General features: G+C 44.1%; 1 protein-coding gene and 1 long non-coding RNA gene across 3 annotated transcripts in view; one reads left to right on the top strand and one right to left on the bottom strand.

Moving 5' to 3' along the window:
• Positions 1-7,403, bottom strand: part of FAM83H (family with sequence similarity 83 member H) — a 28,809-nt gene extending 21,406 nt beyond the window's left edge. Inside the window, exon 1 of the mRNA XM_056332163.1 lies at positions 7,250-7,403. The gene's annotated coding sequence lies outside the window, so the exon portion shown is untranslated. The remainder of the gene's footprint in view (positions 1-7,249) is intronic.
• Positions 7,404-8,293: 890 nt separating this feature from the next.
• Positions 8,294-12,333, top strand: LOC130146265 (uncharacterized). Of its 2 annotated transcripts, XR_008820847.1 has the most exons (4): positions 8,294-8,464; positions 8,558-8,707; positions 10,964-11,052; positions 11,177-12,333. It is a non-coding gene; the product is annotated as an uncharacterized LOC130146265 (long non-coding RNA). The 2 variants fall into 2 exon arrangements; XR_008820846.1 differs by having other exon boundaries at positions 10,964-12,333.
• Positions 12,334-26,073: the final 13,740 nt, after the last annotated feature.

Raw genomic sequence — 26,073 nt, 5'->3', positions numbered from 1 at the left:
ATTCCATGCAGTGTACTGCATTTTATACTCCTATGAATTGTCTTCTTTAATACTAAATGTTTATAGTGTAAAAGCCCCTCTGAACATTTTTGCATTTCACCTGCCATTTACTCATTTTAATTTCTGCATTTTCCTTCTGCTTTCTCTAAATAAAGAGTGCACAAATTCTCAGTCTCTCCAGGCTTCATTCTATGTCTGAGCCCCCTCTTTACCGCATGTTTCTGGGAGAACAGAACACAAAACCAGCCATACCGGATTGGATCAAAGGCCCATCAAGCCTAGAAACCCACCTCCAACAGGGACTAAGAGCAGATGATGTGGAAAACATATAGGGACAGGCCAAGCATTTATGATGGTTCACCAGTTCTCTAAGCCAATTATAGCTGCTTGAGGCTCAAGAACCTCCTGACCTAGCTATGCTTTAATGACTGTGGATAGCTCCAAAGGATTTTGCTATCATAAACTCACACAGAGCTTCCCTAAACCCTAAAAACCTAAAAGTTCTACAACTCAGCAATACAGTCATGAGCAGTCTCTTTTGAATCTGTGCTTGTAGTTGGTTTTTTGCTTTGGATAGGAAAATCAGCATCTATTGATCCTTGTGATGTCACTCTGATTTTGTACATCTGTCAACTCTCCTGTCACTCATCACCTTTCTAGACAGAAACCCCTAAGTTATTCAACTGTTTATTACGTGGAAACCATTCTGTGCCTCTGATGATCCTCTATTCTCTTCTCTGAATTTGTTTAACTCTATACTTTTTTGAGATGGTGGGACTGGAGCTGCAAGATGGAATTGAAATATGGCTTTACATACGGTGTTTACATTCTGTTCCTTTCCTAATATGCCATTTGCTTTTTGACCACCAAGGAGCGAGAAGCATCCTGCTGATTTATAGGACAGGATTACTGTGCTTTGTGGTCTGTTTTTTTTTTTAGTCCTGCTGTTGCTGAGCTGCCCCACTGACAAGCAGTTGATTTTCCTGAATCCCAAGAGACTACAGGCAAAGAGCCTTGCTGATTTGGTTGAATATACAGTTACAGTAAAAGACTCTGATGAAGAGTCAGAATCCTATTGTACTAGGTGAGGTACCAACAATTATTAAATGGGTTCTTGCTTAAGACGGTCTCATAATCTAGGCCACATTAGACATGATAAACAGACGAAGGAGAAAAATGAGCTGGGAGGTACAAAGGAACAACTGGGAGATGTGCAAATATAGCATTGTACATATAATCAGTTGTGGAATTAAGTGGTCTGTAGCCACTGTACTACAGATAGCTTCTATAGGGACATTTGAAAAACAAATTTTTGATGGAGTTTCTTAACATAAGGAGAAGCATGGGAGAACCTTCACAATGCCAAAAGGACAGCGAAAGTAACTGGCATCAGACAGATAAAGAAAAAGTCTGTTAAGGAACCATGTACTTGGTCCATGTGCTCCACCATGAAAAGCACATGGACCAAGACAAAACATTTGTGAATTTATTTTTACAGGGATTCCAGACTAGCTTTCACTTATCATTTGACAAGTCACCACAACTGGCTCTCATCTTCTCCATACAAGCCCTGCAGTGCTTTGCATTTACTGTTCCTCTGATTTTGTAGTCACTCAGAACTGGTATTTCGTGAAGTCGGGGAAAAAAAGCACTGGTCCACAGTGTCTCCTCTACACATGTTCTAGAAGGCTGTTAGCATTATTTGGCATTTCATGCAATCTCTGCTGTCATTCCTCTGCTATCCTAAGCAATCATTGCATAAAATCATGTTCATAAATTTAGAAGTATCAAGAACACCACTCACAATCAGAACCTTACCATATTAGATAATGAGTGAGTGAACCAAAACTTCAGACTAGTTCCTTCCTACATATAGTAGATGGGACAACAAGGAACACAGACAGGTACAGAGAAGACTATAGAAAGAAACAAGTATTTAGTACACTAGCTCTTTAGAACTTACTCTTTAGCATGCTAATATGGTAGAGATGTTGGGTTTTTTTCAGGAGGAAGCTGAAGGAGGAAAAGAAGTTAGGCTTTGTAGCTGTTTATGAGTAACTCCGCCCATGCTTAGGGGCAGTGGATAAAGGAGAGCACAAAGGAGCTTGTTGCAAATTTAACAAGTGGGAGATGAAGGCTGATATAATGGGCTGATGAGAGGCAGTATTCAATCTCTCAGCAGCAGAGGTCTCCTACACCCGTCTGCTTGGGCTTTCCCAAAGACACTGGGTTGTTTGCTACTGTGCCAATGCACCCCTGCACAGGGAGTAATGCAATCACTCCCCTCCTCAGCCAGAAAAACATTCGCAGGGGAGAAACAGGAGGAGAGAAGCAGCAGGCAGCTACCTGTGTGCAATTATCAAGAGCTTTTTTAAAGGAGGGAGTCTCCAACAGAAATTTCCCTTTGGCTTGGCCTGAGGCCTGCTTCTGTTCAGGTTGGTGTAACTGGGAGTGCCTTTACTGGCTTGGATACTTATCACAAGCATTTGGTTTTTGTGATCCGCAAAAGCTATCAAGACCCTCTTAATATCAGAAAGACTAAGCAGAGATGTGATCACATTCTACAACTACCTCTGCCCAGAAAAATGTTCAACCATAGGGAAATGTTTACTGTAGGCAGAGCAGGGGAAAGTAACTGACAGATGAAGCTAAGATGTAAAAATTCTCCCTTTACCTCTGGATTAACGCTACAAGCAGAAACCGGTAAAGGTATATGCCTGTTGGCTTGTGCATCGTTTGCTGCCTGCCCATATTGCATTTCATTTCAATGGACTAACTGGGAGTTATTTTTCTAAAATAGCATGAAATCCTAGTTTTGGCTATGCTGAGTGGATGATCACCACAAAGCCCTTCAGATTTTTTTTTTTAAAAAAAAGGGACCCGCATTATTTGTCTCGATTCTTTGTGCCAGGTGTGAATCAAGAGCGATGGACTGTATTTACCCAGTCTAAGCAAAAGGAAACTGGTTCAATGTTTCTCTCTCATCTCCTTTCTCTCTCATCTGCTGCTGCCTGATGTCAGCCCCTGCTGATGTCTCAGCACCTCAGGCTGGCTCTATCTTCCTTCCCAATGCTGACTCCAGTGCTTGTTGTTACGTGTTTTGCCTGCACAGCAAGTTCCCAGACTGCCTCTCTCAGATGATCACTTCCCTGGCTGGACCTGCTTCTCTGCTTCAGGACACTCCCAAAAGCTGAGGCCTCCGCAGGTCTGCATGGCACCAGCGGAGGGAACTGCCTGAGAGGAAGCAAGGCTGTGTCACTCCGGCTGGAAAGGGCTAGTGAGATACAACCTCTGCCTGAGACCCCAAGCTTATGTGCAAGTATGGGCACAACTTGCTGGGCTTAAACACCTTGTCTTTTCATTGTCCTGCATACCAGCAAGAAGAGAAAGGCAGCAGACAGAAGAATTTACTTTAGCCTGCTGTGCTGTACTGCACAGCCAGCCATAAAACCCCTCTGTGCTACTAACGTTTGAAGGACTTGTCAGCTGTGGTCAAGAGATGAATCAAAGCAACGTTGAGAGTCAGGGAAGCCGCAAATGTTATATCCAAGAGAAAAATGTAACGCAGTCATTTGTGGTCCAGCAGGCAGGAGCGCTTGGGCCACAGCTGGCCCATGCACCGTGGTCAGTGGCATCACTTACATCTCTTATGGTGGGATGGGAAAAACATTCATGTTTCCAAAATGTCTAGAATACCCAAGGTTTAGAAATCAATTATTAAAAAAAAATAAAAATTATTTGGCCTGATAAAAGAAAAGGTTATATGAAAACAGGTTGCTAATATTCTGGAAGGGTCATTTTCAGGAAAGGACGGTAATGCCTAAGGTAAAACTACTTATGCAGACACTGGGACAGTAAGACATGGAAAATGTTGGTTTGCTCTCAAGAAAATGCTGTACTATGTAAATGATTTGGGGAGGGACTCGTCTCCTGGAATATGGTTTAAGGTGTGGGGTTTTTTAATTCTTCATTGCTTGACAGAGGGACAACTAGTGCCTTCTAATCCTACTACAGCAGACTGAATAACCTGTATTAACAGTGACAGATATGTTCATCCTTTCCAGAAGCTACTCCTACACGTGCTAGCTTTCTGTGCTAAGGATTAGACTTCTACTGAGAAAGGATGTCTCAATTTAAGGCCTCTCACTTGCCAATCTCACAGTGATGTGCCTGTAGCACTCTTACTTTTCAGGTGTACCCCAGTATTTCCTGGTTTAGCCATAGCACATTGCCATGGAAATTTTACAAGAGCTATGGCAAAGGATGATGGATTCCTAACTGCTCTTCTCACCAAGCAAGGCTCAGACATGTTCCCCAGCACAGCATGGTGAAATGTGGGTAACGGTCTGAATTAAGACTCTTTCTCAGCCACAGCTGTCTCCCTTAAGTCCTCACGGCAATTATTTCTCCTCTTCCAGTTTTCCTTTCTGTATTTTCTGCTGAAGTCTCTCTGTGTTCTAGTTCTCAGTGTTCTCTCAGTTTTAGGCTGCAGGCTCAAAGCCTGGGTTATGGTTAAAATTTCTGATGAAAAGAAGAAAATACGGAGTTGTATACTCCTGTTACAATGCCATGTATACAACCCCCAGACCTTTTATTTTGGTCATCTGATCTGCCTCTACTGACCACCCTATGTTAAAGCATCTAAGTGAATGTGATCACATTCTTTACTCTAGATGGTCTTAATATGAATGTCAGTCACCATTTTTAAAAAATGGTAAGTCTGCCTGCTGTAGTCTAGAAGTGCTTCAATTAATTTAATCAATCCATTCACTGAGCTTCCAGAGATTATGACTTTATCGTCCATATTATATACATTTGTCAGCTGACCCTACCAACCGGCAAAATAACCTCTTTCCATGTCTAAGGTGAGTAGTAAATGTACTGAATGCTACAGGCATGTGGCAGAGGAGAGCTGGGAGCCTGGTCAGCACGTCAGAACACCTGCTGGACTCCCACTCACCTCTGCTTATCAGACAGTGCAAGGGATCCCACAAAATATTCTTTGCTGGAAAATCAGGAAATTAGCCAGACATTCAGAATGTCCAGGGGATCTTCCTACAGGCCAGAGGAAGGGAAAAGTAGCAGAAAAATGATGTCATAATTTTCTTTGTATTATTGAGACAGCATGTCAATTTTAACTGTCCTATGCAAAAAAGGGTATGGAGCAGCATGCTTAAATCCAACCTGTAGAGTCAGCAGGGCAAAACCTGATGTTTACAGCTACTGGAAAATGAAATGCAATCCTGCATGCAAAAGTAGCCTCTTACTGAGAGCAGATTACCTAAAGAGATAGAATCATTTAGGTTGGAAAACACCTTTTAAGACCATTGAGTCCAACCATTAATCTAACACTGCCAAGTCCACCACTAAACTATGTCCCTCAGTGACATGTCCACAATAGCAACGCTCGTGCCAAGCTTACTCTCTTTCAATCAATCCCTCTCCTTGGATTTTTATTTACTAGGCAGCAGGTATAAGGAAGTCTAAAACAGAGAACTTCAAGGAAAGGTCCAACAGTGTAACGCATAATTTGGAGAAGGGGAACTGCACGCTGCCCTTGACTTTTACTTTCCCCCACATCCTGATTTTAGAAATGCATTCATGGAACTCCCCTTCCTCATTAGGGCTACAAAAATCCAGCCAAATGGGGCCCGATGAGCCGTCCAAAAATGTTCCATTTAACCATAAAATACAAAGACGTCCAATCCAGCAAGGCTTGGAGGTGAATTTCAGTTGTTTAGAAACCTGTGATTGCCTAAAAAATGATGTACAGAAAACAGGTATCTCCGTCCTCAGCCAGGACACTGCGCTGGCACAACCAAACCAGACTGCGACGTTTTCACTTTTTCCTTTGACATGCAAATTCCCCTACAATCACACAAACAGCGTAACTTTTTTCCTCTCAGAATACTACCATTTCCACTGCCAGGTGACAGCAAATACAATTCTCTCAAATACAACTCTAAAGCCCCTCAGATAAATGGGAGGTAGGCCAAAATGAAAAAAAGCTTTCTTTCCCCAAAAGTGCAGCCCTCCTGTGCCCTTGTAGTAGGGTGAAGGCATGCTGTGTTTTCTTCTGTCTGCTTGCCTCTTCAACCCGATGAAAGCGCATGCTATTGTGGGCTGTGCAAAGGGATCCTGGGCCACCAGTGTTCTTGTCACTGCTCTGTTTTGGGGCTAGTTTGGTGTTTAGAGTTGTTACATACATTGGGCCTCTGTCACAGCTCAGCTTTCTGCAGCTTTCACAAGTTAGGTGTTTTCAGCAGCAGAAGGATGCTATAGGCATTCCTGTCCCTTTACAAGTGCCTCCTCCCCCTCTAACTGTTTTAGAAGATAAGAGAACCCTGGTCCTCAGGCCAGAGAAAAGCCATAATTGACCTCTATTGACCTTAGTCAATGTAGAGTGACTGGGAGACAAGACCTTTCCCCCCTTCTCTGCTTACACACAAAACCTGAGGTCTGTCAGACAGGCTCACATCTATGGAAAAAATTAGTGAGTATATGCACGTGTGCCTGTGCACGCATGTGTCCACATGCATCTGTCGGTGCTTTTGCATGTACGTGCATGAATGCCTGTGTCGCTGCTTGCAGGCCATGTTGGCAGACGGCTACACACCCATGCGTGTGGAGCGAGGTCAATGCAAGTAATGGCGCAGTGGGCCTCAGGAGCTGTTTCTTGGCCCTTAGCCTACTGCAGACCTCAGCCTTTCCAGTGCTCCCACCAGTGAAGCCCTCTTTGTCCCAGTCGCTTGACCACACGCCCCTATAGCATTTCCTATCCGAGGGGAAGGCCAGCGCGGGCTCGATCATGGGAAGCTGAGTCAGGCTGCAAGATCTCTTCCCGAAGAGACGGACAAATTCAGAAACACCCACTCTTTTGGGCTTTCTCAAAGGAGATGGGACCTGAGTTCAGTGAAGCGTTTGCTAAGCAGTTTACATCAGGCTACCTGAGGACCAACAGGTCTCTTCCCTCACCATCCACAATCCCAGCTGGCACATTCTGCCTCCCCCCTGCCCCTCCTGGGCCTCTCCTTTCTCCCAGGGGTGCAGCCATGGCGTGGCCAGGAGCTCCTGCTGCTGGAGCCTTTCCGCGCTGAAGCAGCCACCCCCTGCCCCACAGACTGTCCCTGCCTCAGCTCCCCTGCGCCCTGCCTTGTGCAGAGGAGCAGGACAGGACCTCCCCAGCCCTCTCGCCCGCCGCCTCAGGCAGCCACTCGGGTACCCCAGGAGGTGCCTGCACTTCTCCTACCTTCCCAGGTGAGCCGGGGCAGGTGGTGGGTCGTGCTCTCCGGCTCTCTGCTCCCCTGGACGTGCCTGCAGCTTGATTCACGGGCACCTCCAAGCCTGCGAGAATCAAGCTCCACCCAGGGCAGAGGGTGAGTAAGAGCGAGAGAAAGGCAAACTCCGGAGAGTTATTCCCTCCCCAGGATTGCAGGGGAGCCAGAGATAAGGGCTGCACATTCCTGAGCCGCAGGCAGCCTCTCCCTTCCCGTCTGCCCTGAGCCTGTCAGACCAGCTCAGGCCTGGCTGGGGCGCAGGCCTCGGAGCGGGCTCGGCGCTGGCAGCCAGGCCCGGGCCCTGGCCACCCGGCCCGGACACCTCGGCCCCGCAGCCGCCCCGGGGGCAGGGCTGGGGCTCAGCGGGGGCTCCGCACGCCCCGGGCTCCGTGCTGGGGGGCGGCGGGGTGCTGCAGCAGCAGCTCCTGGGAAGTGGCACCACCGCCGCAGGGGTGGTAAGGGCGCAGGGCCCTGTGCCTTCCCCCTGCACGGCAGCGCGCTGGCGAGCCTGCGAGGGGAACCCGCGACCCCCCGGTCTCCCTGGGGGTGCGATGCAAAGGGCATCTGAGGCCATACCCGCGCCCCCCCCATCTCCCTGGGGGGACTGTGCAAAGGGTATGTGAGGCCGCAGCGGTGGCCCCCCGCCTGCCTGCTTCCCTCCACAGCCGGTCCCACGCACCCGGCCTCGCTGGCGGAGGGGCAGCCCGGCTGGCAGCGCGGCCTCTCCACGAGCCGGGGCCGCGGCGGGCGCAGGCGGAGAAGGGTTAAGCGAGATTCCCCGCAGCCCCGGGCGTGGCAGCTCCTGTTATTTCACCTTTCATGTTCTATCTTATTCAGCCTGGCAAGCGCCGCGGCTGCTGTGTGCCGGGCGGTGCCCGGGCGGCTGGGAGGGCGCGGCGGGAGGCGGCTCCGCGGCAGGCGGCGGTGACTCAGGCCCTGGCAGCCCGGTCCTGGCGGGCCCGGGCACCGCGGCGGGCGGGGGCGCCATGTTGCGGAGGCGGGCAGGGAGCGGTGCCGCGCCGCCGGCCGCCCGCGCTGCCTGGGCGCTGACCGGAGCGGGAGGGCGTGCGGGCCGCGGGGCCGGCGCTCGGTGGCCCCGGGCGCTCCCGGGTCGTGCCGCCTTCCGTCAGGACGCGGGCTTGGCGACCGGTTCGTGTATGCATTAACAGCCGTCGTTTAATATCAAGGTGCCGTGATGAGAGGGGGGGTTACCGCAGAATCTGGAAATCGGCGTGGTGATACATCATCAGTTACACACTTGGGGGCTGGTTTTTCTCTAGGAACTTGCTCCACTCTGTGAAGGACGCGGAGCGCCAGCTGGGGAGGTAACCACTCAATACAGCTTTTAATCAGCCTTCACGGTATTGCCCTGGGCATTATTCACCATATGCCACTTAAACACCACATAGAATGGAGTTATTAACTTCCAGGTAGGTGTTGCCATGCTGTTCATCAGTATCCTCCTGGAATGCTTCACAAACATCAATTAACTTCCAAGTACTCAATTGGGCTGTGATGGTGTGATTATCCCCGTTTCGGAGGAAAGGAGCTGGAGCAGGAATACTGCATTTAAAATGCTCTACTTGCTCCGAGTACTTCGATTCAAGGATCACACCTTTTAGGGTCTCTGGCAGTCAGGGATATAAGAAATGGAGGTTGGATGGCCACCTGTGCATATAAAACAATCTTAATTTGGTAATTTCATAATTTCTCAGTGACCTCAGCCCCAAGTACCCACTTTCCAGTAGCACGTTACTGTGTGACTGCTGTCTCTTCTCTGCATTTTCTTTTCCTGAGAGCCTGCATATAGTTGTGTATGTCCTGGAATATTTTTCCTTGGTAGGGCTTTTATGTTCTGTTCTTTTTTTTAACGTGCAGGTTGCTATCTGTGTTAGAAGAGGCAAGATCAAAGAAGTGTGTTTTAAGCACAAGTGAATTTGTGCTCTGTTAGACAGCGTTCTGTTGTGCTATTGGGATGATTATGATAGTCTCTATCACGATTTAGAACATCAGATGATCTTTATATGTTGTGTGTACACAACTTAGAATTTGGGTGTTTATCCAAAGAGAAGCCAAGGCAAAGAGTAATTGGTCAGTTTGATGTTCTTGTGGTTAACACACTGCTGAGGAACTATTTGGAAGTATTCTGTAAAGTTGAGGACTGATTGGTTAATCCAAGCCATCATCCAGCAGGACAGGACTGAATCCTCTAGGAGAAAGTGTTACGCATTGTTGCTGTTATCTGAGACTATAGCTTAAGAAACAAATAACAGAAAAACATCAGAATGATTTTGGTTGGAAGGATCTCTTGGGAGTCATCTGATCCAGCACACCCTGCTTCATGCAGCACTCATTAGGGCAAGTTATTTGGTGCCTTGCTTGTTTGTTTTTTGAGTGTATCCAAAGACAGAGATCCCACAGCCCCTGGGGGCTCCTTTTCCTGTGCTTGACACCCTCATGGTGATTTTTATTCCCCTAATATTTAAAGGGAGTTTTCTTTAAAGTTGATTATGTCTGAGAGTATGATAATACATCTAGACTACACGCTGACTGCTCCAATTGTGCATACCTTCAGCCAAAGAAGTGTACATGTGATAGAAAGCTTTCCAAAATACTTTACCTAACATTATAACCACTTTCTTGCTCAGGTTCTGCTTTGACTAACTGGTTTTCATCCGTGAGCTGATCTAAACTTCCTGTGCTATCTTGGTAATACAGGCAGGTTGTGGCAAAAGACAGGTAGGGCTGTGTGTGTCACTTGTATGCTGCTTGTCTTCGAGTCTGTGTCAGCTGACCACTTTCCCAAAGAAAACTGACATTGAAGGTCTGTTGCGGAGATGTAGGTGATTCCTTCCCTGACTGAAGTTATCAGCAGTTTAGCCATGACTGACACGATGGTTCTCGTGCAGCATCTTTAGGTGGAAAGGATATATGTCACACTCGCAGACAGAAGCACAGCCTAGGATACACTTCCTATGGTTTTTTTATGGTCAGAGTTCTAATAAAAATCTCCCTTAGCAAAACTAAATTTTACAGTGTATCTCTTTCTACTGGTTCTGTGATTATTCTGTGAGGAAGTTGTTAGTTATCACCTGTGTGACTGCTTAGACCTAGCCACTGTTACTACCATCTGTTTACCAGGCTGTGTCTGGGAATTTAAGCAATTCTCAGTAGCATTGTTCCTCTTTTAATGCCTCCTGATAATGTACATATGGATATAAATCTTTTGGTGCTATTTGCAAACTCCTGGTAAACTTCTTTCTCAAATTTACATGTACCTGAAGAAATGGCTTTATCTATCATTTGGTTTCTTTATGTTGTGCGCTTGCACGTATAATTGCTGCCCTGTGATCTTTACGTACATTTCCATGTTTCGTGTGCAGAAAATATCTTTCCGAGTCATGTGCCAGTTCTGATAATTATAATTTTTTTTTCCGTTCCTACAATGCAGTTTTGTGCTTAAAGCTTGGCCTTTGGCTATTTTTTGTGGTTCTTAGTTCTCCTGGATAACTGGACAGATAACTCCACACTTGATTTTGGCATACTCAGGTCTGAATCTGGGTTTAGAGTACTTGAAAGCAGACTGGAAGGCTTCAGGCCTGCAGTGCAGCTTCTGCATAGATTTATTTTGGTTTATTCAGCCACTGTGACTTCAATTTCTTCTCCTTTGTATTGATCTGCTGCAGGATGCTAGAAAATGGAGACACATGGACGGTGGGGAAGGAAGAAACTACTTGAAGGCTAACACATTCATGGTTGAGGCAGATCTACCAAGGTAATCATTCATCAGTTCCTTGGCTTCTCTTCCTGTGGACAGAACATTTTTTGCTCTCTAACAGACCATAGAATTTTATTTGATTATTTAAATCTTTGAGGTAATGTATCTTTTCTGTTGTCAGGAGACTGCAAAGGACCTTTTTTGAGGCCCAAAAAAGTGATGAGATTGCTGGTAGTGTCTCGGTTATGATACGGGTATTTAAGGTGGAATTTATCAGACTGAACGTTGGTGACTGCTACGTAGATGTCAACATCTGGGCAAGTCATCCCATACTAATTGCATAGTCTTTGGAGAGCTTGTCAATATGTCTGTGGATGCAATTTTCAGACCTTCAAGGCCGGAAAGATGAACTGGCGGCTAAACCTCACTGGGTACAGAGGGAGCCAAACCATCTATCTTGGGTATAGACACCTAAATTTAGATTGGATAAATAGCACTCCTAGTCTAAAGAAGAGATTCAAAAGGAGTTGAACCAAACATGACTGTAAGGAAAGCAAGACTTCATGTGAGTTTGGGGCTTTTCCCTGTATGATATTTAAGTATAAATTGTTGAAATGCCCCAAAAAGTCAAATCTGGACTGTTTCACAAAATTTTCTACAGGGTTTCAGTGTGTGGCTTTACAAACCTTTTATTCCATAAATAATAATGATTTGTAATACAGTCTTAAATGCTCTGTAAAGGAACTTAAAATCCCTGTAAATGTTGGCTCCAGATTCTATTAGCAGGCAAGGTCCTATTTGAATTATTCTTCTTGGGTATTTGTTACTTGAGGAAAATCCCAGTGCAATGGGCTTCACAGAGTTTGTAGTCGAACTCCATCGCTTCTCTGTCTCAGCCTTCTATGTCATACTATACATTGAATTTAATCTAGTTAATTTTGCGTTGAGTCTGATAACCTATGTTTGACTAAAGTATTTCTCAGTAATGTATCTAAAATAAACACATCACTTTTCAGTCTTCTCTTTCATTTATTAAATAAAGTGAACATCTTAAAATGGCTTGTTTTCTGTTTCCCCCTACCCTTTAGACTGTATTTGTGGACCTTTTTTGTTCCAGCTTTTCAAAACTAACTTAAAAATCTGATTATCAAACTGAACACTTCGTTTTACTTTCAGGTTCACTATCGCTGTACACACAAATATATCACCAAAATTATAGTGCTATTCCAAGGTCTATAAACTTTATCTGAGTAGGTTTGACACTTCCTGAGCCAGTTTCCGTGGCACTCGTGAGTGAAAATTATCTAGAATGGCTGATTGCAAGAAGGGCGTTCCTAATGGTCTGCAAAGGCCTTCATCATCACACTGTAGCATGATGGTATTACCTGCATCTTTCCAATCGGTCATAAGTAATGAAGTTTTACTACTTTCTTATTCTTAAGGTTGGTTGTGTTTATTTTTCTATATTATTTCCAAGATAATAGTGGTTATTTTTAAAGAATCCTCAGTCATTGCATTGATTTGTAAATTTTGTTTGCTTTTTTTATTAATTGTAATGTACGTATGCATTGTTACACTGGATTAGTTTAGTAATGCAACTGAGTAATTACTGTTCGTAACCAATGTCTTCAGCAGGGCTCTTTTATGCTAATCGCCTTCAGAGAGCCAGTAGAAAGAGACATTTGCTGCCCCAGATTGGTTATAATCTGGGTCAATGACATGATGCAACAGGGGGATAAAACAAAGTGAGTGAACCTCATTTCAGATTGTAGCAGTTGCTACAGCTGTTAAGACTTCAGCGCTCTAAGAGTAAGCACCAAAGGACACTAACAAGTGGACACCTTGAAAAGGTGGACAGGCCACTCCATTCTGCTCACACCAGTCCAAGAGCGCTTGCTACTGTAGCCTAGAGAATTTTGTCTGGTTCTGTTGCGACTTGGTGGTATATGAGGCGGAACCCAACACATAGCACAGACCTGTGGTGATCAGTAACGGTATGTTGGCTTACGGGGCAGGGTTTTGGTAGCTGAGGGGCTACAGGGCTGGCTTCTGTCGGAAGGCACCAGGCGCTGGCCCAGTGTCAGACAGAGCCAGTTGCAGACTGCTCCAAGATGGACCCACCACTGGCCAAAGCAGAGCCCATCAGCGACGCTGGTAGCACCTGTGTGATAACAAATTTGAGAAGCGGGAAAAGCAGCTGTGCAACAGCTGGGAGAGCTTTGCTGCGTTGCTGTTTTAGGGAAGCAGCACAGCACACAAAGTTTTTGATCAGGCTTGTGCTGGAGTGTTTCTGTGAACCCCAGCAGCATTTAGGAGGATATGGCACGAATTTGTGAAGTGCCACAGAATTGACACGTAGATTTTAAAAGTTTGTGCCCATTTGGCAAAGTGACTCTTTTTTCCTTTTTAGGAAATGCTTAGGGACCTTCAGGCTTCGCATCTGCAAAGGTGTAAGTATGCATAGTAAATTGCACACATGTTCACCTCCGTGAGTTAAATAACAGCAGCAGTGGCAGATGCATGAACAAAACTGATGCTGTGGCATCAAGTCATTTTGGTTAAGTTACCTGTGTTGTAAAATTAATTAGATTAAAACACTGTCTTATGCAAATGATCCATACAATTAAAGAGTCCATGAAGCCACAAAACTTTGATTTCTGGTTATCACTACAGCACATAGGCTTACCAGGGATGGGGAGTATACTGAAAACAAAGAATAATTTGAATAGCTGAGATGCCAACATAAGCTGTAAATCAATGCAGGAAACCCAGACCAGAGTAACAGTTTGAGAGACAGAAAGAATTCATCCAGAATTTGAGGAAGCTGATTAAAGTAGGATGGTTCCATGAAAAATGTTACTGGCTTTAGGAATAATAAAGAATAAATCAATAAATAAAAAAGATGCTCTGTATTGTTTTTTACTGGATTGCATCTTGTATTTCATTTTGTTTTGTGTCTAACACCTGCACCTTACATCTGCCACTTCATCTTAAACCCTGTTAAATGAAATTTTGGTTTAAAACTTTCTAAAATTTGGAAATTGCTTCCTGATCCAGTTCACATAATGGCTCTGCAAACTAGTGTGTTAGCACAACTGGCAAGAGGAGAAAGAAACGTATTGTAACATGGGAATGCGTGTCCAAGGCCGTCTTGTCCTCAGTCCAATTCTAGATTTTTGTTGGTGTTAACACACAGATGAACTTGACCAAAATACTTGAGAAGAAAGACATCAGCACCTGCCCCTAGGGTAGTAGCGTTCATCCTTCTTTGGAAATCACAGTGGACTGGAAGAAAATGACTGCCTGTGCTTGGATGGACTGCTGCCTCTAACTGCTCAAGGTTAAATCCGTGGCCAGGAAGCCAGTTGTTCAGAACCATTCTTATCAGTGACTTCTTTCAGGCTGGGTTGCAGCGTGAAAATCTGGCCTGACAGGAGCTTGTCTTTTATCGTGACCTCACTCCCTTATGATGCCTCTCAGGCTTCAGGGAACCTAGCAGTTCTCTGTTTTGTCTACCACCTGACCAAAAACGTGTTAGCAAGTTAGGAGGGAAGTACAAACTGGAAAGGCATTAGTTCTGTTCATAGCACTGCTGTTACTAAGTTGTCCGATCAGTTTTTCTTTATGATTTGTCTTGGTTCTTGTTTGAAGCTATTATCCGTTCCATTGCTCAGACCAGCCAAGAGGTTAGTGTTTATTCTTTAGAAAGGACAGCTGCCACTAGCCTGCTACAGCAATACGCTGGCTAGTAGGATGTCTCTAGCTGTGAGGAATTAACAGTTTTCCTGGAACAGAAGCTGGAAAGAAGGGAAATTTGGCGATTGTCAGTGTTTTAGAGGGTAGGATGGAATAGGCCCTACAGTTCCCTTGTTTTGGACTTTTGTTTTCTGAAACAGTAACCAAAGGTGACCTGCAGAAGGCACTTGTGTTTCGCCCTGAGCAAAGTGCATTCAACTAGTTTGTATCTCTAGGTGGTGCGCGATCCTGCTCTACAGGTTGCATCATGCTTCGTTGCTTTCCTTCATACCTTTTTCATTTCCCCTAAAACTATTTAAACATATCCATATCCGACTTAGAATCTGAACCTCACAAATCTCATCATTTTATATATGGAGAGCAGTGATAACGGGATAATTCTCAGTTGGGAAGGACATTTTTGTACAAAATCCAGAGGAGAAACAGAGGAAGAGGGGGCTGAATGTGAACATCCAGCGTAAATATCGGGGCCCTAGGTGTAGGGGTGGGCCTTAATGGCTCTCACCAGACTCTCCTATGACCTTTATCCATACCCATACCGATAGCCCCAGGATCTTCATTTCAGGTCAGACCTGGGCCTTCTGTCCTGCCTGAGCTACACCATGTGAGTACTGATGTGCAGCCCAGCAGCAGCCATCCGCGTCTTGGCCCCAACCCATGGCTGACCGCCCAGCTTGAGCTCACACCTGCATCGTCATGTGGACCTGGCCCAGATATCAGCTGTGTCTGACCCTGGTCACCATCACTGGACCTGACCCTTGCAGAGGAATTACAGAGGGATGAAGACAGGTTGATTAACATTGATAATATACAGCTGTGGGCTGGCTCCAGGGGCGGTGGGTTGGCTGATGTGGGTAAGGTGCAGGTGTGGCTGGTTCCTGCTAAGTAGCTAAATAACTCTAAGGGGTAGGGAAGAGGAGCAGTCACTGAAGAAAGACCTGGAAGAAGCAGAGAGTGCTGTGGGGGTAGGAGAGACAAGGAGGAGGATGCAGTAGAGGCAAGAAGCAGGGTGGACTGGCCTGAAGAGCACGAACTGTTGAAACCTTGTGGAGGATTGGTGGCTGTGCCGAGGTAAGGTGTGCTAACTACTTATTCAAGTTAACCTGGTATGTGATAGTAAAAGCCTTGTCGCAGCCTACTAGTTTGCTAGTGCTGTAACAGACCCTGACCAATGGATTGACCTCGGGCCTGCCTTGTCACCACAAGCTTGCGTGGCACTTTGGACCCTCAGCTGACCTTGTCTGCCATTGTCACTGGGCCTGCCCTGCTCCCATTGCCTGGGCATTGCAGGACCAAGCCCTGGGTAGTGAGATGGTATTATCCCCCTTGGCCCCTGGCTCTCCAAACGCTGAAGAGCCGTTGGCCCTCTGCGATCACTGACACTATACAAGGAACAGAGATGTTATCTGCCCCAAAGGTGCCATAAACAAGAGACAAGACAAGGTGACCTGGGACCTGGAGTAGTAACTCATCTTGTTCTTTGAGTCGCTTACTTTAGCACTGCAGGTTCCCTGGACTCTCTTATAATGGAAGAGAATATGGTGAATGCTCCTGTTGACTTTAACATTGGTGACTAATCCTGTCTGCCACTTCTGGTTTTGATCTGTTCCAGGTGCTTTATTTGTATATATTAGATTATCTGGGTTAAGTGCAGCTTTGCTTTCTCCCTTCTATCTATCTAGTCTGAAGTTGTTTAACAAGAACTTCCCGTTTTTATTCCAACTCAGTATCAAGAAGTCACAGGTACTAACTGGCCCTTAGCACTGAACTTATTTCTTATGCAGTGAATGCGTGCTCTGTGTATCCCTGAAGAATTCTTATGTCTCAGGCCTTTGATTCCTCAACCTTACTTTGCTGGCAGATAGTGAAGAACTCTCTTCAGAAGGTTGCCTGTTTCATGCCCCTCCCAGCTCTTCATAGTTATTTTTATTGTAAAAAACACCACCCCCAAAGTGTGACACTGGAGAAACCCAACATTATTGTAACAAGCAGGAACAACATCTGAATGGAATTATGGCAGCGAGAACATGAATGTAGTTTTGCATAGTAACACTATTATGCTTATAAGTGGGATTTTTTTTTTAATGAAAACTGCCTTAAATTAATGGGCTAGATGGAGAATAAAAGAGGAATAATCACTATTGTCAGTGTCTTTTGTACAGCAGCACTTTCTGTGTACAAGCATGGGGGTTTTTTTGTTGTAGCTTTTTTTTTTTTTTTTTTTTTTGCCTTGGCAGAGTATTCAGATACTACTGCCACCCTTTCCCTCTGGGGAAAAATGCAGGAGGTGACCTAAAGAACGAAGGTTCCTGTGATCAGATAATTTGGCCTTAATCTGCGAGCAGACTGGTAACTCCCCAGTGCAGACAGGGTTGCATCCAAGTTCAGCATGGCTGAACATCCAGCATGACCTGATGAAGAGAAAACATACATCTGCTTGGCCTGGCCAGTTAAGTCTCCCCACGTGAAAAAGTCAGGAGGAACAGATCTCCAGTGCCCAACCCTCATTTCTGCTCCCATGTGGCAGAGTGTCTATCTTTCAGTTACAAAAATTGTATTTTCATTTTGAATCTAAACTTTTTTTATACAAATCAATATCGTAGCTTTTAGAGAAGACAAACAGATTTTAAAGTCGGAAGAAGATGTACTGAGTGTCTCTTCTGTCTTCTGTGAAAAGACAAGAGAAACAGCATCACTTAGCAGTGGATACATATTTTAGAAGAATGTTGGTTTAAAGTTATTAAATAATTGAGAATTCAGCAAAAATGCAGGTAAACAGGTTTTGTAGTTGAAGATCTGCACCTTTTTGTTGTCTGGAATTTTGTTGTCTGGAACTTCAGCTTCCAACTGTGTAGCTCCTCGGGTCTGTTGCAGAGCTGTTTCTTGGAGCCTTGGTGTGTATAAACACTCAGTTGCTCATCCAGCCATCTTATTAAATTCTTTTTTTTTTTTTTTTTTTTTTTGGCTGTGGACACTCCCCCCAGGCTTTTCGGTAAGCTTTAGGGAACACTGTACCTTTACAGCAGATGTGCCTTTGTCCTTCATAGAGATGTAACTTGCATTTAGGCTTACTGAAACGCTCTGGTGTCGTTGTCCGCAGCTCACACTGTGACAGGCACTTCCATGCTCTGGGTGTGTGGTGGGCTGCTGTAGCTCAGCTCCTGTCCCTCGCTGCTGGGGCATGTTTATGGTCTGGCCCTGGCATCTTCTTGCCTGCCCTGAGCCCACTGGCCAGCCAGTCCCCATGTCCCAGCCTGTCGGTGTCTGGCCGTGCTGTTGCGGCCAGCTGGTCCCCGCCACCTGCCCTTGCCAGCAACAGAAAGCCACCAGTGCCCCTCCTTATCCCCCATGCAGACCATGGGAGTAGTGGTGTACAGCCCAGCAACAGCCATGCACATTGTGTGTCTTGTGCATGTCATATGCACAGGTCATATATGAATGTACACCTCTGAAGTGGTGTAGGGAAGTCATGCTCTGAGAGGCTTGGGTAGTACATTTTGCTAAAACACTCGCTTTTAAACTGATCGCTAGATTTGGGGCTTGAAAGAGTTTTTCTTAGAGTGGGGACCTTGGCAGCTTTTTCCTTTCTTCTCTAGTCTAGAGTATGGCTTTCCCCCTAGGATTTTTTTAATATATTGCACTCGGTTAACTCTCTTCTGTCGACAACACACAGGGCTTGCTCTTTGCTGGAGGCATCTGGTATCTGGAGAACGCAAAAGCTTGTGGGCCACTTGGTTCCAAGCACAGTTGACAAGGTGAAGTGAAACAGCGTGCGAGGCTACGTTTACACACCTCCATAGACTTTGGATTCTGTGGGAACGCAAGTATGACTTGGGCTATAATGTGAGGGGCAGAACACTTGAGGCATAGGGTAGAAGTCTTCAAATACCATTAGAATTCTAGGCTTTTATACTCTTTTGGTTTGGAGACATTTCTGGTGGTGTCAACAGGCTGCTAATTTGTGCTCAGGAAAACTTCTAAAAGATGCATTATACTTTGAACAGAAGATGTATTTAATTATATTCTAGCACAGAAAATTCAGCATATGATGTAGAATAAAAAGGGTATTATACATTTAAATGAAGAAAGAATAGATATAGGAGCTAGTATGGAAATTTAGCAATTCTCTTCCTACTTTGGTACTGTTTTGTCAGCCAGTTTCCTGCACCACAGTTGTTTTCTTTATATAAACCAGGTCAGATGGCCTTTAGCATCCTTCCCAAAAGCAATAACAGTTAAAAGAAAACCTGATCAACTGGTAAAGAAAGCACTGAGTGTCTTGTATTTAGAGGAGGAAAGGCAGGGGATGAGGCCTTTCTCTATTATCTCAATTTCTGTACTTTTTTTTCCATTGGTTTAGCTGAACTTTGTATGCAAGATGAAATAAAGGAGTAAAATGAGATCAGCGTTCTGCAGTAATTAAATATTGCAGCTATGCTTCGGATAAAGTTGTTGGCTGAAGAGATGATGAGATAGTCACAAAGGAATATGGTGAACGCCGGTAACATAAGCCAGGCTCCTTGGCTCTCAGCCTAGTGCCTCTTTCTTTGTTGGAACTGACACTGAGTAGCCCAGTGCAGCGAGATGCCGAAGGGTGATAACCACATGGTAAAGGGGAGAAAGGTATTTATTGGCTTGCTTGAAGGAAAAGCAGGAAACTGTTTTGGGGAAGAGGGGAGTTCTCCAGAGTGGGGATGTAGCATCATAAGACTTAAACAGGGGCCAGGATTATTGTGCCACTCAAGAGGTACTATGATAAAATTCCAGAACTGTAAGGGGGGAAAAAACATGATATTCAGAAGAGGACTAGAGGTGAGTAAGCAGGCTGAAGCAACTTATGCTGTAACACTGCACTGGAAAGATTTAGTAAAATATTTTTTACAATTGGATTTGTGGTTTAGTGTGCTGTCCCTTCCAAATTCTGGGGTAGGAATTATGCAGAATCTCCTTGGGAATAACAGGATTCTTGAATTTTTCTATACCTTCAACAAGGTAATTCCATTTCGTATTTCTCATTCCCACCAGCTGCCTTTCTCTGCTCCCTCTCCCCCCCCCACCCCCTTGAAAAGCTGAGACCAAGATTTTATTTCTTGAGTTACTCTTTGCAATGTTTGGGGTGGGGTGAGTTTTCATCACTTTGTGTTTGCTCTTTTTGACCTTCTATATGCATAGCTTACTTTGAGCAGTTTCTTTTTAAGTTCTTGTAAATTCTGCTATTTCCCAATAGCTTTCCTGAGAACTATTCATACAGTTAGATTTAGAAACTAACTTATTAACTTTGTATAGTTTTCTTGTTTGATTGGGGAACAGATTTGCCATAGTGTTAGCACTTCTGTTTTGAAGAAGAGCTGCTTTGATATTCAAGTCAGTTGGACTGAGGAACTCGGAGACAGTGTGTTTCCTTAGGCTTATTTATAGATTTGTAAAATTTATTCTTCCATTTAATTTATACTGAATAATTTGATTTATAATAACTACAATTTGCATATTAGAAATCATACAGGTTTGTAGGTAGTGGTCCTACCATTTATTGGACAAATTAATAGAAAGGATAACTTGAAACATAAGGAGCTTTGAAATATTTCTACACTTGTAGCTTCCCACCCTAAATTAGGATGGATGAACTCAGACCTTTGTCCTTGAGATTCTTTCTGTGTATATTCAAAATTTAATGCCTGTTTGACTGTGGTAGATGTAGCAGAGAGAGGAAACTGTTTTTTCCACAAAGTTGAGTTGCAAATCTCCTGTTCTTCCCAACCCCTGGCTCTTTCTATCCTGTTTCTCTTTGTTTATTGCAGTGATTTCTGATTTAGCATCATGGGAATTTAAAAAGAAAAATTTGCTGAATTGGAGTGGAGCTAACCCAGATAAAGGCTTGCAGGCTTTGCTAGAAAACGAGCCATTTATTTGTTTGAGACATGTTTAAAACAAAATTAAACAAAGTGTTAGAAGAAATGTGACTGAAAGAATGAAATAAGTCCCTTGAATCATTACTTTTACCTCTGTTTTTTGTCTTTCTTGCCTCATTTCATTATGAGAGCCTGGTGCAATTTCCAGACCCCTGTCTCTGTGATCACTCTTGCACAGTCTCCCTCTGAGAGGTATTGGAAGGAGCAGAGAAAAGGGGAATATATCTTCCACTCCTGTCCCATTTCTCCCAAAAGAAGGTTCTGTAGTTCTCAGACTTCATTGGCCAGATAACAATTACCCCGTCATTTACTTCAGTTTCTACAACATTAGTGAGATGGTTATTTATGATACTTGGGAGTTATTTAGAAGAGGAAGCCAATATAAGCAAACATCTGCATAGGAAAGTCTATTGGTTACCTTGCTTGTGCCCTGGGAACGTCAGTATCCACCAAAGACCTTCTAAAACTCTTGTTTCTGGTTGGTTGGATTTTTTTTTTTCTTCCAAAACAAGCAAAATTAAATAACTTTGGCTCTTGTAAATGTTGTTTCTTCTCTGGGAAATGGCCAGAGGCATCTTTGCTTGCTTCTGCCTGTCCTCTCAGAGAGTGGAAAAATGGTTAATATGAAAAAAGAATGCAAAGTTGTGCCAGACCACACTTTTTTTTTTTGTGCTGGTCACATGCAGGGGCTCTGAAAATCACTTTTGCTATACCAATGAATAAATCATTCTCAGCTGGATATCATGGAGTGCAAGAACTGCTTGTAAAGTGAAAACTAAGGGAATGAAGCAGCTGAGAGTCTTTACGATCCAGAGCTGTTGCTCTAGTGTGTATGCTAAGAAGGGGATTTGTTACCAAGTAATTTTTTTAAAAAAATGAAGTGTAGATCTGTTGCTCTAAGAAACCTCAGCAGGAAAGACTTGGCTATGATATCAAAGGAGCTTGTATATCTAATCTATTTAGATTATCACTGATTGTGGTGAGAGTGAGAGACCACACTGTTAATAAAGCCTATGCAATTGCTTCTGACAGTAGCACTGGGGCTGTCCCTGTGCCTGGGTCAGTAACTGGTAGGAATTGTTGCTGTTACCAGTGTCCCCTGACTGTGGGTAACATACTACCTGTCCGCCTGCCTTTTTGAATTTACCTATATTTTTTTTCTTGAGGCTATAAGATTAATAAAAGGTTTCAGCTTAAGATACACAAATTCAGGTATTGCCACATGAGAGGGTGTCTCCTCCTACAGTCTAGAGCAATTTACAATCGGTGAATTTGAGATCAACATCTGGTGTCATAACATTTAACTGAATCATGCTTGGACTTCTGTTACTTCTATTAATACAGCCTAGCACACTTTTGCTCAATTTTTGCTTTTCTTTAGCCAGTTGCTTTAATAAATACGATGACTTAGTTAACTGTCTGGGGGCATTTGTGTTATATTGTCTACCCAGCCTTCAGTCTGGCCTTTGATACAGTCTCCCGTTAGATCCTCATAGCAAAGCTGACGAAGTATGGGCTGGGTGAACATAGAGGGTGGTGGACTGGAAACTGGCTGAACTGCCAGGTCCAGAGGGTGATGAGCAGTGTGATGGAGATCAGTAACTAGTGCTGTACCTCAGGGTCAATCCTGGGCACAGCCTTGTTCAACATCTTCAGCAATGATCTGCAAGCTGGAAGGCCACACCAAGCTGAGAGGAGTGGCTGGTACACCAGTGTCATGCTGCCATCCAGAGGGACCTGGATGAAATGGGCCAACAGGAACCTCTTGCAGTTCAACAAGGGGGAGTTTAAAGTCCTGCACCCGGGATGGACTAACCTCATGGACCAGTATGTGCTGGAGAACAACCAGCTGGAAAGCCCCTCTGCAGAAAAAGACTCGGGGCTACTGGTGCACACCAAGTTGAACGCAAGGCAGCGACATGCTCATGCTGTGAATGGTATCGGCTGCATTCGGAGTGTCGGCAGCAGGCTGAAGGAAGTGAGCCCTCCCAGCTGCTCGGCACTGGTGAGGCCACACCCGGAGTGCTGTGTCCAGTTCTGGGCTCCTCAGCATGAGAAAGACATGGACATGCTGGAGACAGTGCAGTGAAGGACCACAAGGATGATGAAAGGACTGGAGCACCTCACACATGAGGAAAGGCTGAGCGAGCTCCCTGCTCCTGATTTTTTTTTTTAGACTTACCCCCCCCCTTTTTTTTTTTTTTTTGGGGGGGGGGGGAAGACTACTGTTCCATAAATTTCAACTATTGCTTTGTATCAGTTAGTATTTCCCACCTTCTGACAATGCTAACTAGTAATACCTATCACTTTACATGGGTATACAGAGAGATTTTTTTGTGATTTCTTCCATTAAAACAAGTTTTATTTTTGATTTGGTGTGATACTAATCCAGTAGTTTTTCTCTAATATGTTTTAAGGCATTCAATAAATTAGCCCAAATGACTCACCGTTACCTTTCTCCTTCTGTATTTATGTATGCTTCTCCTCAAGTGGTTTTTTTTATGGTGGGTTTCTCATGACAAGAATATTCTCCCCTAAAGACTCTTTTTTTTTTTTTTTTTTTTTTTTCCTAGTAATCAAAGTTCTGAATGTGTTGTGTAAAAGCTGAAAAGGTTTAGACTAAACCACATGTCTGTTCAAGCTCTATTTCTGTGCTAAACTAAATCTTGACAGCTGGAGCAGGCCTTGGGCAAGGTAGGAGATGATCCATTTTTAAATCTGGGAAAAGCTCCATAGCTTCCTTAACGCAGCCTCGGCTGAATTCCATCCATTGAACGGTACGGATGGCAGTTTATCTCTCTGTCGGTAGAGGTCATTCTGAGCTGTATTTTTTTTTTTAATGTACATTTTTTCAAGTCCTGTGGAAAGATTACAGTTACACCTGCAAAACAGCAGAGAAGAACCTGAGTATTTCCATTCATGATAGTTTAATTCTTCTGACCAAAATGTTACTACAGTAGTTCCCCTTTACAACTGATGGACGTGTTCTTAAGCAAGTTTGTAGATTCGCATAAATTAAATCTGGGAGCTAACTGTTTGAATGGAAAATGAGTATGTTTTCCAGCTTCCTTCACTAAACTTCCTGCTGCTCCCATAAATACTTGTGTCTGTGGTTCCATTATCGATGCTTTTCAGTCTTCTATCTCTATATTTACTGCTCTTCAGCAAATTGTTCTAATTAATTTTCCTTAACTCTTCCTCATTCAGTTCCATAAGTTCTTGAGTATCTTTTTCTTCAAACTCAACATTTTGTGCAACATTTACTATTTGAATTACATCATCCTCTCATTTCTCAAATCTTCAAAAATCATGAGTCCAGCCCTTCCATCGTGCCTTCCAAGAATCATTAATTGTCTTGCTACAGGAATGCAGCAGCTGCAAGAGCAGGAGTGCAATGTGGTGTTGCAGTATGGTGCATAGAGCCTCATTGTTGCTGTTCTGCATGGCATGCGGAATTCTAGTTCCTGCACAGAGATGTGATCAGGAGACACATGGTGTGCTACTGAAGATGCTGGGAGACAAAATCCATTTGAGTGGACAGTGAGTTTGGAGTCTATAGCTGTATACGGTGAGAAGTCCCATCAAGCTTGCATTGAGCAGGAAGGTTGTAACAACGCTACTAGAGAAGAGCAGACCTCTGGGATGGACAGAAAAAGGTAAAAAAAAAAAAAAAAATATAATAAAAAAAAAAAATTTCCAAACCTCTGACAGCCTACCTTTCAAGCAACCCCAATAAGGAAGGCCTTTTGTATAGCACAGTAGAAGAGGTGGGAGAAAAGATCTATCATTTATAAGAGTAAATGTTCTATTCTAGATTTCTTATAGGTATGAAACTTGAGATAAGATTACACGTTGAGGCACCGTCCTATAGCAGTATGCTATTACAGCCTAATGTTTGGCTAGTGCTATCTCAGATAAGATATGGTTACTAATTATATGAATGTTTATTTATAGACTGCTTTCAGCTCAAAGTGAAATAGATTGATTTAAACTACTGCTTTAATTACACCCTTATTAAATCCTCACTTGGCTTTGGTACAAGGTGTGAAATTAGTTTGTGCTTTGGTTACCATGCAGCCCAAAGAGAAAAGTAGAGGAAAACTCAAAGGGAATAAGCTTGGGGTGGGGGCAGGAGGTGTCTGTGCAGAAAATAAAGAATTGCCCCTTTACAGCGGGGAGGGTGACATTTACTTGCTGTTACCAGAAAGGGCTGCATCTTTGTGACGCCAGGTCTCCATTAGGCATGAAGGCTTTTTGAGCCTGTTACAGACTTCGGTACAGGACACTTTATGTCTGGTTGGGGTGGGTAGTTCAGTTTTTCTTGGCAAGACAGTGTCTACTTCTTATCCATATGCAGTCGGCCATTGATTATTATTCGTTTGGACAAGCTGCAGCTTTCCTGAGGTGTCAAGACACTACTTTTAAGAACACGTGGTACTCAAACAGTGTAAAGTGACTTTGCCTAGGGCCCTGAGATGGGCAAGCCGAGCTACAGTGGCAGCAGAGTGGCAGTGCCGGTTATGGCATCCTACAATGCATAATCATTGGGAATTCTCACCACTTCACCTACGATGTATGTCACTAAAACCACAAGGAGCAGCAGCAAAAGTGGTACTGAGTGAAACCCACAGGTTCATAAAGTTCAGCACATTGTCTCCAGAAGCAGCTGGTGGCAGGTGGGCAGTTCTGAAAAACAATATCCTCCATCCTCTGGTGTTTCTAAATTGCAGGTTTCTCAGAGCTGACTCCACATGGGTAAATCTGGTGTGATCTGCAGCTTCCGTGACAGTACCTTATATCTGTTAGCAGACAATGGTTGAAGAGAATCCTGTAAGTATTCAGGGCATCTGCCTACCATTATATATGGAGGGAAATAACAGGGGAGGAGTCCATCCCTCACCTTGTTTACCAATGCAAGACAGGACTTAATCCTGAAATGAAGAAAACTTGCATTTAGCAGGACCTGAAAAGTAACTTGTGAATAACAATAAAAAAAGCAGCCTTAGTCCATGACTAGCACTTAGATTCCTTCCCATCTGCTTGAGTTATCCCTTGTGTAAAACTTCTTCTTCCCCCCTGCCCCTGCTCACTGGATGTGAGGATTCAGGATTTGTAGTTATGCCAAATTTCAGGTGGCTTTAAAGCTCCTGATTACTTGTTTCCATCTTTGCTCATGTATACTTCTTTGAAAGTTAGATTTTAGAGCTAGGCCCTTGATGGCTAAGATTTCATTACTATGTCTTCTGTAATTGTGGGACTGTGGGTTGATGTTCCCTCCCCCCCATTTCTGTGGAAAAGTATTTGAATCTATCGTCTATGTAAATGCCATAAACTACTCTTGCTGGGACTACCCTTTGTAGAAGGGCACTGTCATCTTTACTGCTGTTGAGTTTACAGTTTTTGATTTGTTACT

The sequence above is a fragment of the Falco biarmicus genome, chromosome 3 (genome assembly GCF_023638135.1).
Source record: "Falco biarmicus isolate bFalBia1 chromosome 3, bFalBia1.pri, whole genome shotgun sequence".
Classification (NCBI taxonomy): Eukaryota; Metazoa; Chordata; class Aves; order Falconiformes; family Falconidae; genus Falco; species Falco biarmicus.
This window is presented reverse-complemented; position numbering and strand designations above follow the sequence as displayed.